Genomic DNA, 15,609 nt, shown 5'->3' with positions numbered 1-15,609 from the left:
GAAGGAAAAATGTGTAGGAGTTCAGTTTACAAACCAGCAAAACCAACCCATGGGCTATAAATCAAGATGAAGTTAATGTGTCTTACTTCAAGAAGGCTCCAAGCATTGAAAAAAATGAAGTCTGACTGAACTAATGAGACTGATTTGAACATAATGAAAGAGAAATTTGCTGTTGGTGTGACAGCAGAGAATCGCCAGGAGCGGTCTTTGTTAGATCTGTTTTATTGCAGACGTGCTGGTTTGATTCTTGGCGTCACTGAGTAAGGGATGTTCACATTAGGAAGCCGATCTACATTTCTGGAGTTGTCTGAAGCGGGATACTTGGAGCTACCTCTGAAACAAAGCAGCTGCTTTTTGCTGTTGCTTTGGATTATAGGAAGAAGAGAGAGGCTCCGTGCTACCCTGAGCCCCATGCATGGGCATACTAGCTCGGCATTCGTGGCAATCTTCATCCATCAGCAGAAAGTGCTACCAAACATGGCATGGGCACGATAGCTCAGCAAGGTCCTGGTGACCCTGCCTTGAGCCGTCTGTGCCTCCAGCTACACAATGGCCTGGTGCTGTTAGCTGAAACTAAAGCACAAAGCTGAGCGATCTCAAACGCGTGGGCCGGCTGCATCTGGACTGGTGATTCTGGTGCCTCATTTATTTTGTGGCTGCCTGTCAGCGCCCTGATAAAGCTCTTGCTGCCACACATGCACTGGACTTCTGTGCTGGACCTGTGTATTTGGCCTCAGACCTGAGCAAAGCTGAAGCATTTAGCCCGTCCTTGTGCTCCTACTTGCACTCTCCACCGCAAGCATATCCTCTGCCTCTGTTACCTTAGCCCCTGAGATACAGCCAGCTTGCCCAGCTCCCACAAATGCTTGCAGGCTCCCCTGTTGGCATTCTGGTGAAGATTTCATGCTTTCGAGGCAGATGGCTGGCTTGTAAACACACGTAACACTCAGACTGCTCAAAGATCACTCATTGTAGGAAGAACAAGGAGCCAAAAGACCAGAACAGTGATCACCTACACATCCTTCCTGCTTCCCTGACGGACTGAATTACTCCTTGGGCTGGGGTTGGGTGATTCCAGGCCTCCTCTCTTCCTGCACCTCCACTGCTCCTTTGTCAGCAAACCCACTAACAGGCCCATGAGCCAACATGAACTCAGGACCCACCTGCCCGCAGTGACTACTTTGGTTAGTCTGGCCTCTTTTCTGACCAACATACAAACAGAAGATTGCCAAGGTTTGGTGACCCTCAAATTCTGGCACTATGTCATGCCCCCTCGACATTATTTTGTTCCAAAATGGATGTAAAGAGACAGAAAAGCAAGAACAGCCCTACAGTCAAAAGAGAGCTTATAATAAAAACAAGATACACATATAGCAAGTCCTCGATATCAAATAGAATTTGTAAGTTGTAGAGACAGATTTCCAAGGTCACTACCAAGCTGTTTTATTCATGTACCACAGCTGTCAATAATAATTTGCAGTTGCTGCTAGATAGCATGAGCAGTGTAGGATAAGTTCCAGAATTTTGGGGCAGGAGGTTGCAACGTCCGTGCTCTGGATCTCTTTCCCTAGCTTGGACAGTGCGTATGGGGTTGAGGAAAACCTGGGGTAAATGGACTTAGTTTTTCATCTCTTCCTGCCCTTACTTGTGCATGCATCTCCAAACGTGACGTCTAAGGACTCCTTACCTTTGCAGAGGAGCATGCTTTGCCTCTTACAGGGACTCCTACCTCCTTCTGCACTTGTACCCTATCCTAGCTGGTCACATAGACTCCTAATACCCAGGAGCTTGCTCTAGGCTCTGCTGCCTCATTCACATTGGAAAGCATTTCACAGCCCGTTCAGGTCCTGCTCCCAAACTCATCATAAATCCACCCTCCATCCAGAATCCCAAGACATGCTCCAGACCTACAGCCTGGGGTCACCTTCTCTTAAACACACTCTCAGCACTCCTTTAGACATCAGAATGAACAGACACATTTCCAGGAGCTCAGACAAAATGTTGCTACAAGAGTTGTCATGTCAGGAACCGCAGGATTTCAAGCACTCTGGAAAACGCAGATATTTTTTGGGGTCTTCCTGAGCCAAAGCTGGGCCTTTCTGACTGCAGTATCATTCAAGATGGTATATTTCAGGCAAATATCTGTTTTCCATTCCAGAATTCAAAAAGGAATGCTAGTGACCCTGAACTCAGACTTTGAAATACTGTGAGCTGTGATGTTTTTCAGAGCTCTCATATCTTTATCAGTGAAGCTCATTTTAAGGCTCTCCTGAACATAAAGGCTTGGCAGACTTACGGAAGTGGGCACTGCTTCTAAGTCATCTCATGTGAAATAGTAGGGTGAAATTTATTGAAACAAATACATATACAGCATTTCTATGCTGATGATTTTTTTTAATGTCTGCTTTTATATTACATTATTATTAAGTAACTGCATCTGCCAATTTTATCTAACTATGATCTATGATCCCTTATGTCACTAAGGCAAATTGATTTTCAGTAATAAATTGATAGAACAAGGGGTAATGGTTTTAAAATAATGGAGGGTAGATTTAGACTAAATATAAGGAAGAAATATTGTACGATGAAGGTGGTGAAACACTGGAGCAGGTTGCCCAGAGGGGTGGTAGATGCCCCATCCCTGAAAACATTCAAGGTCAGGTTGGAGGGGGCTCTGAGCAACCTGATGTAGTGGAAGATGTCTCTGCCCATTGCAGGGGGGGGTGGAATAGGTGACCTTTAAAGGTCCCTTCCAACCCAAACTATTCTATGATGCTATGAATACGTTGAGGAAGGGAAAAAGATTATATACAATGCTGTTTGTTTCTTTTTTCTTTCTTGGTATTGGGGAATTTCTCCCATCAAAACTACAGTGTTATTTTGTCTGCCTTCTTCATTGAAATTATACAGTGTTTAAGAACTCTATGTTCACTGAAGTTTTAATTTTCAAATTAATGGTTTTTTTAAATGACACAGTTTTTTACGTTAACTTTGTTGTTACAGTACACTCAATGTTCCAGTCTTGAAAGTAATTTGAATTAATAGGCTCAGCTTCCCATATAATGAAAGCTAGAACAAAAGAAAATAAACACGTGAAGATGTTTAGCATCTGATATTCTGAATTTTCTAAAGCTCTGAGTTTTCTAAACTCCCAGTGAATTCAGTATAAATCAAAAGTGTAAAAAAATGAGGCCATGAATGCTAGAGATGATTTTGTGGCTAATAAATAAATAAATTTGTTTGTGGCTGATAATAAAATTAACGTTGTTTGAATGTATTCATGAAGATCTGAAAAACTTACTTGAAAAGATGTGTTTCATTAAGGTTTCTATTGTTTTGACATTCCATTTTATATCTTGTTCCTAACATGCCTTTGCCCCGTGAGCACTACAGACAAGTAAATATGGTAAAGCTATATTTACATTCCAGCTGGATTTTAAAGGCCTACAAGGGATGGACTTTATGATGAAGACAGAAAGCTGGGACTATGATAACTTTTCAGTTCTGCTGCCAATCACCTTTGATGAATCTCCTCACATAAGTATTGGCGCTTCCACCACTGTCCGTGTTTTAGGAGGAAAACCAGCAGGCGGCTCTGAAAGCCAGCACAGCTCAGGGAAAGATTTCAGACTGAATTCCAGTTACACCAAGGCGCTTAATGGCAGCCATGGAAAAGACTCCAAATCCAGGTGAGTGCTAAGAGAGTTCAGATACATCCCTGGCACTGGCGCACTGGCTGGCTTAGGAGTCATAGTGAATCCCAGGCTCAGCACTCAGCTCTTCCCCAGACTTGTGCATCTGACTCATCCCACATATCTCTTGCCTGGAGACAGAAGTCACAGTGCACCTCACATTTCGTCCCTCAATTCCCTGAGCCCGGCAGCACCTCTGTGATGGCACAGCTGCTCTCCCCAGTCACTCTGGGGTGCTGCAAGTTTTATGCTTAGAGAGCTGCTTAACGGTGGGGATGACAAGGGCCATGTTGGTACTTAGATAAATAGCGAGAACCACCAATTGATCAACTTAACCTGCCTCTGAAAAGTTCCTTTGTCCAAATGGCACACGAGGGGTGGAGGGGATCACATTTACTGCTTCTCAGAGGAGCAGTGCTGCCCTTTCTTGTCCTGGCAGCCACCTCTTCACCTCCCACTTGCACGGGGGCAGTCACTCATTCTGGTGACAGTGCAAAGAGGTGATGGCCCAGTGCACCCTTGCGAGCTGTACTGGTCCTACAGACGGCTGGTTGCACAGGAAAGCTGCCCGACTGGACACAAAGTTGCTTCAAGCAGTTTCACGGCTCCTCTGATCCCCTGCACTTCTCCTGGGGGGCTGAGATGCCTGTCTGAGGAGCCACGCAGAGAGTGGTAATGAATCAATTTGGATGATAATGAAACACTGAGCATATCTGACACTGTTAGGTAGTGAGCAGTTAAAGCCCCGAGGTAGTACAATTTCACTTGTCTCTCCTAACATCAGCAGATCTGACTTGAGCAGGGAGCAAAGCCACTAAATAAGAAAATGCCATCCTGACAGCCCTTTTTCAGGGTAAAACTGACCTTTATCTCACCCAAACAAAAGTGTGTGTAATGTTTTTCACAGTCCCAAGATGAGCGTAAGAGTTGCTGGCAGCAGATATACTTTCATCATTATCAAGGGTCTTGTGATTATGTGTGTTATTGGTTCCTGTTGAGATTGTTACAGTGAAAACCATTTGTGGAAAATTAAAATGAATTAAAGCTTAAAAACATGGTATTGTGTTTCACTGTTGTCTCTTAAGGAGTGAAATTAAACTGTCTATGTAGGGGAGAAAGCTAAGAGCTCTGGTAAACAGGAACATTTATTTTCATGGAGTACATACATCTAACAAATGTGCTTTATCCTTGATAATTTACCCTGTTTGGGTACAGGAGAGCTCAGTCATCATTTAAGCATGGAATGGGGTACAAACTTTTCTAGCAAAGAAACCTGTGCTGGTTTGAAGCGTGTACACATGAGAAAAGCTTGCCTGTAGAGTGTACCGATCCTTTGGCAGGCTTTGGCACAGATTAGAGAAGTACCAACTCAACTAGAAAAAAAAAGTCATAGAAGTGTCATTAGATGGGCATAATCTGCACCAACTTGCATGACTTTGGCCTTAACTGATCCAAGGTAGTATGAGTTGGTATGGAGATAAGTGAGTTGAAGGACCAGCCTCGATCAGAGCGGATCTTCTTCAGGGGAGGATCTAGCAGATACATCCTGTATCATGGAGCCTGGAAAAGCGTATGTCCTCAGAAGGTGTAATGCCACTGAAATTCATGTCAGTGATAAAAATCCATAGGGAGTAGGGAGCACTGAAATCAAGAAGGTTTTTACATTTACTTCTTGTTCAGGATCAATCAGCAAATGGACTATAAGATGAAGGGAAATTTAGGAGGGACTTCTTCCCAGTTTCAAAGAGATCAAATTAGAGGAGGCCACAAAGTGACAGATATTATTTTTATTTCTTCTCTTTTTTATACGACTGATCTCCAGGAGGATGATGCCAATTACATGTTATTTTTCCTTAAGCCCTCACATTAGTGGTTCTAACAGTGTTGGAAGGTTCCCACCATGCTAGGCACACACCTGAGGCAAATGCATTTCCGAGGAGACCTTTCTCATAGTGCCCCAACACACAGTTCCATCACTCCATTTTTCTCTAGCCTCGCTGGCTTGGCTCATCGGGTTACTCAGGACCGCAGAGCCTGATCCATATGGGTAAAGTGGCTGAGATGGCACCTGGTAAGACTGGAGTGATGCTGACTGGCTGAGGAAAGCATTCAGAAGAGAGGTCTTTGGGACGAGTTTCAGCTCAACCTTTTGTTGATGGCGTTTGCCAACTGAGAGCACAGTTCAGCAGCCCTGATGATGCCATCAGGAAGTCTGAGCCCCTGCTCTGAGTGAAGGATGTGGAATGGTGAGGTTAGGTACCGCAGGGCTGTGTAGTCTATGCCCAGCCCCTCCAGAAAGAGTTTAGCTGCTGGCTTGTTCAGTCACATTTGTCAACTTTGGTTATGTATCATAAGGTTTCCAATGCTTGTCGTACCTTCTTTTGCTCTGTAGCTTCTATTCCCCTCCCCACATCCTGATACTGGGGAGAATTTCTGGTTTATCTGCATTGTTGGGAAGTTAGCAGTTTTGATATGTGGTGACTGACACATCTGTTTATTTGGGCATGTGTTGATAAAAGATGTCATGAGCATAACTGCAGTGCAATACAAGGCCAGCTACATGAGATGAGCTGTTTTACGGTAAATCCAAGCCCCAACTTGTGCCTATGGTTCATAGGGATCCTGCAGGTAAGTCTCAAGACAGAAGTTATCAGTACATAAAGGACAGTACATATCAGTGCATGAATCTCTACAGATTTAATTGCAGTTAAGCAAGCATGGGTAAATGAGTATTTTATTGTAACACAAAACCCAGTTACTATCTAGGAGAGATACCTCCAGCAGGAAATGGCAGAACAATACGAAGAATGGTGCAACATCTGCTTGACTACCAGAAGACCTGCCAATAGCTGGCCAAAAGGAAGAAAAAACAAGAAGAAAAGAAAAAAAAAAAAGCATGGCCAAGAAGTCAGGTTAAAGAGAGTAAACAGAGGAGACAACTGTACAGAACTACAAATCACAAGAAGGCCGCATAAATATGCACCACTAACATCCACTTTCTAGAGCAAGGCAGGATGGTGCAGGGCTCTGCGTGAAATACCGATGTTTAACTGTGAGAGCTGCTATTAAGCCCTTGGACTCTGTTCCTGGCTTATGGCTCCTGCAAGCCTTTAGGCAGGGGACAATTGGTCTGTACTGGGTTTTGCACCAGAGAGATTTTTGTATTATTATTGAAAAACCTAAGTCTTGACCACCAGCTGAAATCAGGTGTCGTCCTCCTGCAGACTGCCACATATGATAGGGCAGCCTTTAACCCACATTGCTTCCAAGTGAAACAGAGCAGGTGTTAGAAAAGGGCAATGTGGGTTTCATTGAACTGATCAGAAAGTGGAGCAAAAAGGGACTACAGGGCTTTCCGAAACTGATCTGGAAAATGAGTTGGCTTCCGATGAGCCTTGAAGCTGTATCTGTGAGCCTTACCTTAGTGAAGAACACCAGGTGGTATTCCCCAGCAAACTATGATGATCATTTTAATGCAGAGAGAAAAAATTTTGTTTCCTAACAATTGCTACAGAGAGAATGTTTTTTTGGCCTCTTTCTCTCTGTTACTCTTATGCAAGAACTTCACTTCAACTCTAATTTTTCCTTTAATAGATATTGTGAGGCTACAGGCTGACCCAAAAGCCCTCAGCAAGCAGAAGAAAAATGCTAGTGCCAACAGCTCTGTGATAGCCCGTGGCAGCTCAGCGGTGCACTGAGCAGCCAGAGCGTCTGAGTGCCAGTTTGGGAGCCCGCTGATGCTCATCTCCACTGTCTAATTGGCAGAGAACTCCGTAATTGCTACAAGTCAACAACACCAAGAGTTCAACACTGAAATCAAACAGGGAGGCAAATTAAACTACTGTACATGGCAGGTACACGCTTCTAGCAAGAGAGCCAAAGGCTATGCATCTCTCAGCAAGTGAACTATAGAGCAAGTTCTAACACATGCACGTAACCTCCAGCGTGCAAATGTACTGAGCTCAGTGAAAATACTGATGAGCAGGGGTTTCAGCATGTATTTAACTCATGGCATGGAAAGGGCGCTTTACATAGTTAGGTTAGGTTAGGAAGTGAGAAGCGTTTGCCTTCTTGTGTAAAGAATTTATGAGATGCACCTAGGCCTGTGCGGCTGGGCACAGCTCCTCCTGGCTCAGAAGAGGAAAGCAGGTTTCCAGCTCTGCTGTATTCCCATTTGCAGGGATCAGAAGGTTTCTAACTAACCTCAGCTAAACCTTGAGAAACGCCTCTCAGTGAAGGGCACGAGAAACGCCTCTCAGTGAAGGGCACAAGAAACGTCCAGGGTTTATTTCTTCTGATTCACATAACCCATCTAAATGGCCTTCTGCCTAGGCTCTCACACCTTCCCTCTGCTGCATCATCTTGTCTCCTGCTTCTCTGCAGACTCACAGAAGAGCAGCCAAAACAGGAGAGCAGGGTGATTTCAATGCTGTAGAGCCAGCCTGCCCTATAAATAATGCACAGAGATCTTTTGTAGTGGTGAATTTTGGTACTGAATCATCAACAATGCCTTCTATGACCCTCCTAGAATTAAAGTTATGTAAACAGCAGATTTGAAGTGCATTTTTTTCTACAGGTTCAGCAAGCTACCGAGGGGCTCCTGCTACTCACTGACTTCCCAGATGAACAGATCTCCTTTTCCAGGGAACAGGCAGCTGTGGAGCTGGTGCTCAAAGACAGCCATAGAGAAGAGGTCTTGAATTATAACAGTGCTGCAGTGCTCAGTGAGGAAGGACATTACAGTTTTTGTAAGTAAATGGGACTGCATTCAAGAAAAGCCTGAGCTTGACCATCCATTTTTCCACTTCAGGGAAAAAAAAAACCCAAAGCCTTCAAATACTGGCATGTCAGAAGTAGAAATTCAAAGATCAAATCAGACATTTTCCTATAAGCCAAAATCTAATTACGTCTGATTGCTGACTTAGAGATAGCACACTATACCAGTACAGTGGGGTGTGAATAATTGGCTGAGATATATGTTTGTGCAGTTCTCTTCCTTAAAACAAACACAAAAGTGTAAGATTTGTAAATTTAAGAGCTATTGGCCCATTAATTTGTTTGCTTTGCTCACCGAGACAGAGAGCCTGCTGAAAGTGTCATGCCAGCTAGGAAAAAAGTGATTACTTCAGGAGTTCAAATGTGGGGCTGAATATTGCACTTCCATGTCTGAAAGGTCCCCAGAGTGAAAGAAATAAACAGCTCATCATAAAGTCTGAATTGTGGCTCAGCGCATTTATAATTGTATCAAGCGTGCTAATGGCCCTGAAGCAGAGACTAAGTGCATGAGAAAGCACCCATGCCTTCTGCAGAAAAAAATAAACAGATACTAAAAGCAAAGGAGATAATAGGTTTAAAAATAATGCCAGCAAATCTCTGCCAGCTGACTGATATTTATATAAAGAAAGATGCTTGCCAGACCCAAAAGCACCCGGAGGAGTACTTACTGTCACCTCCCTCCTATCCACCAGTTTGGTCTTGGCTTGCTGAGGCTGAGCACAGAGGCAAGCCAATGCACTTGGCTTCTCAAAAGTCCACAGAGATGACTATTGATGAAAGCGAACCACTTCTTGCTCTTTGAATCCTATGTTCTGCCTTGAGAGGCTGAGCCTGATTGTTGGCCACTCTTGCCTCAGAGGAAGTGAGATGCCAAGATCTGAACTGAGCCCTGCAGTTGTGCCTTATGGGTCTGTAAGGCCCCATATTTTCGGATGCCAGTCACAGAAGTAGTTCAGTTCTCAGACAGCAACAGATGGAGCAATTCTTAACCGATAGGCATTTTCTGCAATAGTAATAAACAGTAGGGAAGCACTCGAACAACCCAACATTTCTGACTAAATAAGCATCATATTTCCCCATAGCACATAAGATGCAGTCCCCCCCCACCATCAACAGGGACGAGTCCCTCTCCTAGAACTGTAGAAGCTGGTCCCTTCTCTTTCTCAGGTTGTTACAAAGCAACAGCTTGGGGAAGAGATGCTCCGGATTCCTGAGCTCTTCCTTTCTGCTGCTTCTGTAGGGACAGTGTTGTCCACGGGGGTGTCAGGGTGGAGAATCGAGAGTAGCACTGGCTGGCTGCTGTACACCAGTGGCAGCTCCATGCCTCTTGGAGTGGACCTCTGTGACCTCCTGGTGCTGGGAGCACTGGCAGCGTGGGGACAGTGCTCTGGTGTCTCTGTATCCTTTCTTTTCCAACCCCGTGTCCCTGGATTTTTGTGTGCCCCAGGGTGGCACTCTCCCCAGTACAGTGGCTATTCTACCTTAGCTGAGGTCTCTAAGATACCACAGTTACTTATACAAACGATGCAGTTGGTAAATCATAGCTGTTTAATGTCTTGAAGACTGGACTTCACTAGCCTCACTGCTGCTGTCCTGTTCCCCAGCAACAGCACATGTACTTCGTATACTATTTCTAGCACTTTCACTACCTCCCAGTATTTTGTTCCCTGAACAATGGGTTCTCCCCATCTATCCCAGGAATAGATTGGCACCTGGGCCACTTGGATGTAATAGCTTGCAGCACATTCCTCCGCTGAAATTTCTATTCCCCCTCAACCACATTGGAACATTAATGAGTCCGTTACTTAGATCATTAACTATTATTTATGTAGAAACTCAATAGAACATTGTCAACTTGAAAAATCGTGTTCCTAGATGAAAACATAAATTGTCGCTAAAGCTGAAAACGTTGACCAAGTTTTCTTTTTCAAGTTCTTGATGCACCTGCCAGTAAGCTGAGCAGACCCATTCCACTTCCATTTGTGCTCTCCACCTCAGTCCTTACCACCACTGTTAGACTCTTCTTAGGAAGAAACATCAAAACCTAATAAAACCCAATTATTAGAATTGTGGAAAAAAACTATTTAAATAAGCTTCCCTTTCTAATGACATAAACATTCATTATCACATATAGCTGTGCTTTCCTCAGGCATTTTCTAGCAGTGGCTCTTTCAATCACAAAAGAATAAAGCTCCGAAGCGCTGTGATTGAAAGTGTGCCAAGCTTTATTGACAAGGAAGCACCAAAGCTTTGGAGGACTATGAAATGCAAGCCTACAGAGAGAGAGATACATTATATATAAGAACATATTCTAGAAATACCCAAAGGGAAAAACTAGCTAGCCTTGAAAAAACTGTGACAGAGACTTCCAGCCTCAGTGCTTACATTTATGTTGAAATCTGGAAATCTGGTGTGGAGAACTGATCAAGAAGCTGAAATCAATGAAAGACAACAATTCACAGGTTTCACACAGCGATGAGCCTCTGTAAATCAGTCAGATCGATGGGAAAAGGAAAGACAGGTGAAAGATTTGGTTGCTTATTTTCTTTTAGACGTTAGTAAGAACTGGGCTTTAAAACTCCCTACAAGAGAGGCGAATTCTTTTTTTATTGTCGTAAAAACTCACAGGGAAATGTGGAACTGCATAAAGGTAACAGATGCATGGAAACAAAATAATTGTTAGCAAACGTGAAATTTCAGCCTCGATATCTGCACGTATTTGGTAGGCAAAGAGCCAGCAGGTACCAGAAAGATCTGGAGGTCCAAATGTACTCAAGACATTGACAAAACACATCATTACAAACCAAAAATAAACCAGTCTATGACAGACAACGTAATTTATATATTCACAGCCTCAAGCCCTTCTCACATAGTTCAAATTCTTGAGTGATCTTACACGTGCTTTATTTTGGGACAGTCACACATATCTATGCCTTGGCTAGAAGCTCCTAATGTTTCAGACACCTAGTTCCACTAAGGAGATCACTCCCTTACAATTATTTTAAAATCAAGGTGAAGGTATTGATTCACGGTGCTGTTTAATCCATCCCAGAAGACCACTCCCAGCATCCCAAAACAGGGCCTAAAATGGCCGTAGCCTAGTCATGCTTTTCCAGGCAATAAAGAAAATGAATTGTTTAAAGTCTAGCAAAGGTAGAAACACCATTTTAACTTGCAATAATACAGAGAGCACTTGTTTTCCAGAAAATTCATCAACTTAACACAGCTTAAATCCCACTGTGATCTGCTTGGACCCTTTTCCCCCATCCACAATCTTTTTAGTGCCCTAGAAGTAGAGCCTTTTAAGGACATCCTAAGGAATGTGTATGCTGAGATGGCTGTTGGCTTGCTAAGTCCTCACCACAACTTTCCCAGCCTCATTTTCCCGCACCGCCTGCCGAGTTTGATGGGAGTCAGCCTGAAGCCCTGCCCCTTCTCACTTCCTCAGGCAGGCCTGACGGATAAACCTGGGCTGCTGAGTATCGTAGCATCTGCTTATCTCTTCACCTACTAAAATTCATCTTTAAATGCTTTGCCTCCCAAATTTCTCCAAGTTAGAGCCCCAACCCTGCTTTTCTAAATATATATACTGTTTAAGAATTGTCCCCGTGGAATAGGCTGGAGCCTTTCTGTTTCCTTCATACGTTCCTAGCCAAAGCATTACCTTTTTCATCAGGGCATGGAGGATACCTACAGGGGCCTAGCGATACAAATCCCTCTGACTCACAAGCAGCATTCCCTAAAAGAGTCCTGCCGGGGTTCGAGCCCACCGCTCAGGAGGGCTGAGCTACCCTTTGCGTTGTTCTGGCTCTTGTCCTGCAGGACACCTCATGAAAGAGGACATACTCAAGCTGTTCTGTGACTTTAGCTGGCCTAACTCTGCAGCCCAGTGATGGTGTAAAATGAAGCGTCCCACGACACTGTCTTTAAGTGGGGAAAAGCTGGTGGAAGCCACATTCAAATCTCCTTCCCTGTTCTTGTTAGTGCCTATATTGTAAAGTCCCAAACAATTGTTCTTGAAATGCTATTTGCAAAAATAGCATTTGGATAGTTTGCACGCTACATTTCCATCTGGAGCGGATCTTTTTTTCAGCAGTTCCAAACACACGGATACATAATGGAAAAAACTGTCATGGCTTGAATAATGGCACCATCGAACAGAGAGCAAAACTCACCAAGCGATGAATCCTGAAGAGTACTGAGCCCTCGAGGTACAATTTTGCAAAGCTGTTAAGCATGGATGTATGTTATTTTAACCAAGCTGCTATTGTAGCACATAGCAAGATTTATTGTTCGCACTCCGAAGGCACATATCGATTCCTGGGATGTGCAGAGCTGAAACAGTTGTTACAGAAAGTATATCTAGAGTATTAGATCTGAAGCACTGTATCTTGGCTCACTGTTCCGTCCAGTTCATCTATCCAATCTCTCTACCTTTGTTCATCAGTATCCCATGCACAGCGATCCCATCTTGCTTTTCAAGCACAACTTCTTAAAGCATCTCAAAATTTAATTGATTCCAAGATCACACCTAGGTCCCTTGAGCTTCACAATCACTTCCTCAGGAAACATTTGAGAAGCCATCTGTGTGTGCAAACCCAGTATCTGCTTTTGCTTTAGGAAGCACAACAATAGGCAATTCAACAAACTGCATCCAAGTCTCCATCAAAATGTACTGAATGACATGATGTGGAAGCAACCTGTGCCTGATTCACCAGATGAAACTCATCAGTAGCCGAACTCTGAGAAAGCTGATGGAGTTCTTTGACTACAGTATGCAGGGGTCTTTGCAGTAGCATGGGACTCTTCATGCTCTCTCTACTGTAACAACAAAAGGCAGCACATTAAAAATCTCAGTTCTCTGGAGTTATCAGCTTTTCAGATTTAATACAATTTCTGCACTGTTTCCTGCTGTAATTTCCAGCTAGTGTGACTTAATGTTTGAAAATGGCACAAAATTAAGAGAACCAAAATGGATGTATTAATTTCATCTTGTGCTTTTTATAAAAATGCTATGATTTCTCCTGCAGTGCTTGTGATTCTGGACTCATGGATTTGGCAGTACAAATAGACTGACAGCAGGGTTGTAACATGGTGGTTCCCATGTGATTTAATCACAGTCATAGTATTGAGATTATATAGTAGCAAACTGCATTTTAGGTCTGCTCCTTCCTCGCAAACAAACAATACACCAGCATTATGCTGGAATCATCCCAAATTCTGCAATATGGCTCTCTCAAGATGAAGGGGCAGCTTTGAGCAATGACTGTCAAATACTACAAGGCTAGGGTTTTATCAATGGCTGATGGAAGCCAGCTCAGGCCAGGGGAATGCCCTTCCTAAGGGGCCAAACCCAAGTGCCTCAGGCCAGAAGCAATTGTGGGTCTCTGTTCCACAGAATATGAAGCCTGCACATGCTTTCCACGCTTTAACATGCTGCTGTTGGTTCACAGAGCCAACAGAGATAGGCAGAGCTGTTCGTTTATTTCTGTATCTTACGGTACGTACAGCTTTCTGCCCTTCTGCTCAGGCTTTGCATTTGCTTTAAGAAGGACAGGCCCAAGGGCAGTTCTAGTCCCCAGGCACAGCCTGATGAACACCTGTGGAAGTGACATGTCCAGGAAAATGGCTGGTAACAAACATCGGCCATTTTGCCCACCTGCTCCCAGCTGTCCCTCATGGGTCAGCGCTCCAAAGTGAGTGTTTTCATGTCCAGATGAAGATATAGAGGCTCTCAACAGTGCCAGCAACCTCATTTTCTGGAGTAGAAGGCCAGGTCCTCAGTATGGTGACAGCAGGTCTATCCTCTACCCTGAGGCTCTGCCCACGGGTGGCCATTTTGTCCATTCCTCTCACAGGTGCCATTCTAAGGGCGTACAAAATGGCACCTGGTCTAGGGCACACAAAATGGCGGCACACCTCCAAATACAGCACCTTGGCCAGGCTGGGTCTCTTCACTGCCTATCCATTTTCATCTGGTGCTTTAGCAAACTTCTGGAGCGCACCACATCTCAGGCAGGTTTATGTGTATCAAAGACGTGCAAAATATGGTTGGTATCAAACACAAAACCGCGATTTTAGGTTTCGAGTTTTTCTTAACCGATTCATGTAAACCTTGATGTGCTTCTGCGCGCTGTGCTGTGGTTGCGACACTTCTTGCAACATACAGCATTCTGCTCTCCATGCTCCGCGCTCAGCCAAGCCATGCCGGCGAGTCTGCAAAACTTCTCCCTGGCGAGGACGACAAGGATCCATGGCACTGGGTTCCTCGAGCGAGGTGCTGGCTGCTCGTCCCCCCTGGCTCTGTGCTCTCCACAGAGCCCGTCAGTCACTCGGGCAGAAGGGGCTGGATGTTTTCTCCAGGCTGGCAGCGACTGGGAGGAGTATACGGGTGTCCAAATGGCCAACTGTTTGCCAGAAAACCTCACACTTGCTAATTCCAGACTGTGAAACTTACTCATGCGGTTGTTTGGGGAAAGGAAATACAAGCAGCATAGTTCAGGAATATATATTAGAAATGTGGACTAGAATTTGAAGTGAAGTTTTTTCATTCATTTCCAAGTAGAAAAATCTGTAACTTTATAAAAGGGTTTAAATGTACAACACTTGCTTCTTTATTTCCTGTATAAATTATCCAAATATTAGCTAAACAGGCAATAATTAGACGTTATTTGTACTTTTGACACTAGAAGTCATACAGATCTATGATGCCTAGAGATTTCACTTGAAAACAGTTGTAAGTCAAGGATTTTGGTATTTTCATATATAAATGACGTATTTGTTTTTAATACATCCACAAGTGAGACACAATGGTCTGCGTTCTTCTTATGAAAATAGTATTCCTCCATTGATGAATTTGGAAGCCAGAGATGGGAAACGAAACATGGCCTGTGCCTCAAAGCACCTGAGTGGCAAAGCTGTATCACAGCTCAAGAATTCCTGGTTTCCAAATTCTTCTTCAAGCTTATACTAAACTGCTACCGATGAGCTTTACATGCTCTACAGTCTGCTATACATTCAACTCCCACGCACACCTGAGTAGTGAGGTGCAGGCACAGTGTCTTGAGCAGTTAAAAAGAAAACAAATTAAACATCAGAGAAGATCGACTTGTTATAATATCATTATTGTGTCTTTGCAGAA

The sequence above is a fragment of the Chroicocephalus ridibundus genome, chromosome 5 (assembly GCF_963924245.1).
Source record: "Chroicocephalus ridibundus chromosome 5, bChrRid1.1, whole genome shotgun sequence".
NCBI classification, from domain to species: Eukaryota; Metazoa; Chordata; class Aves; order Charadriiformes; family Laridae; genus Chroicocephalus; species Chroicocephalus ridibundus.
The sequence above is the reverse complement of the archived record's forward strand: the minus strand, read 5'-3'. Positions refer to the sequence as shown.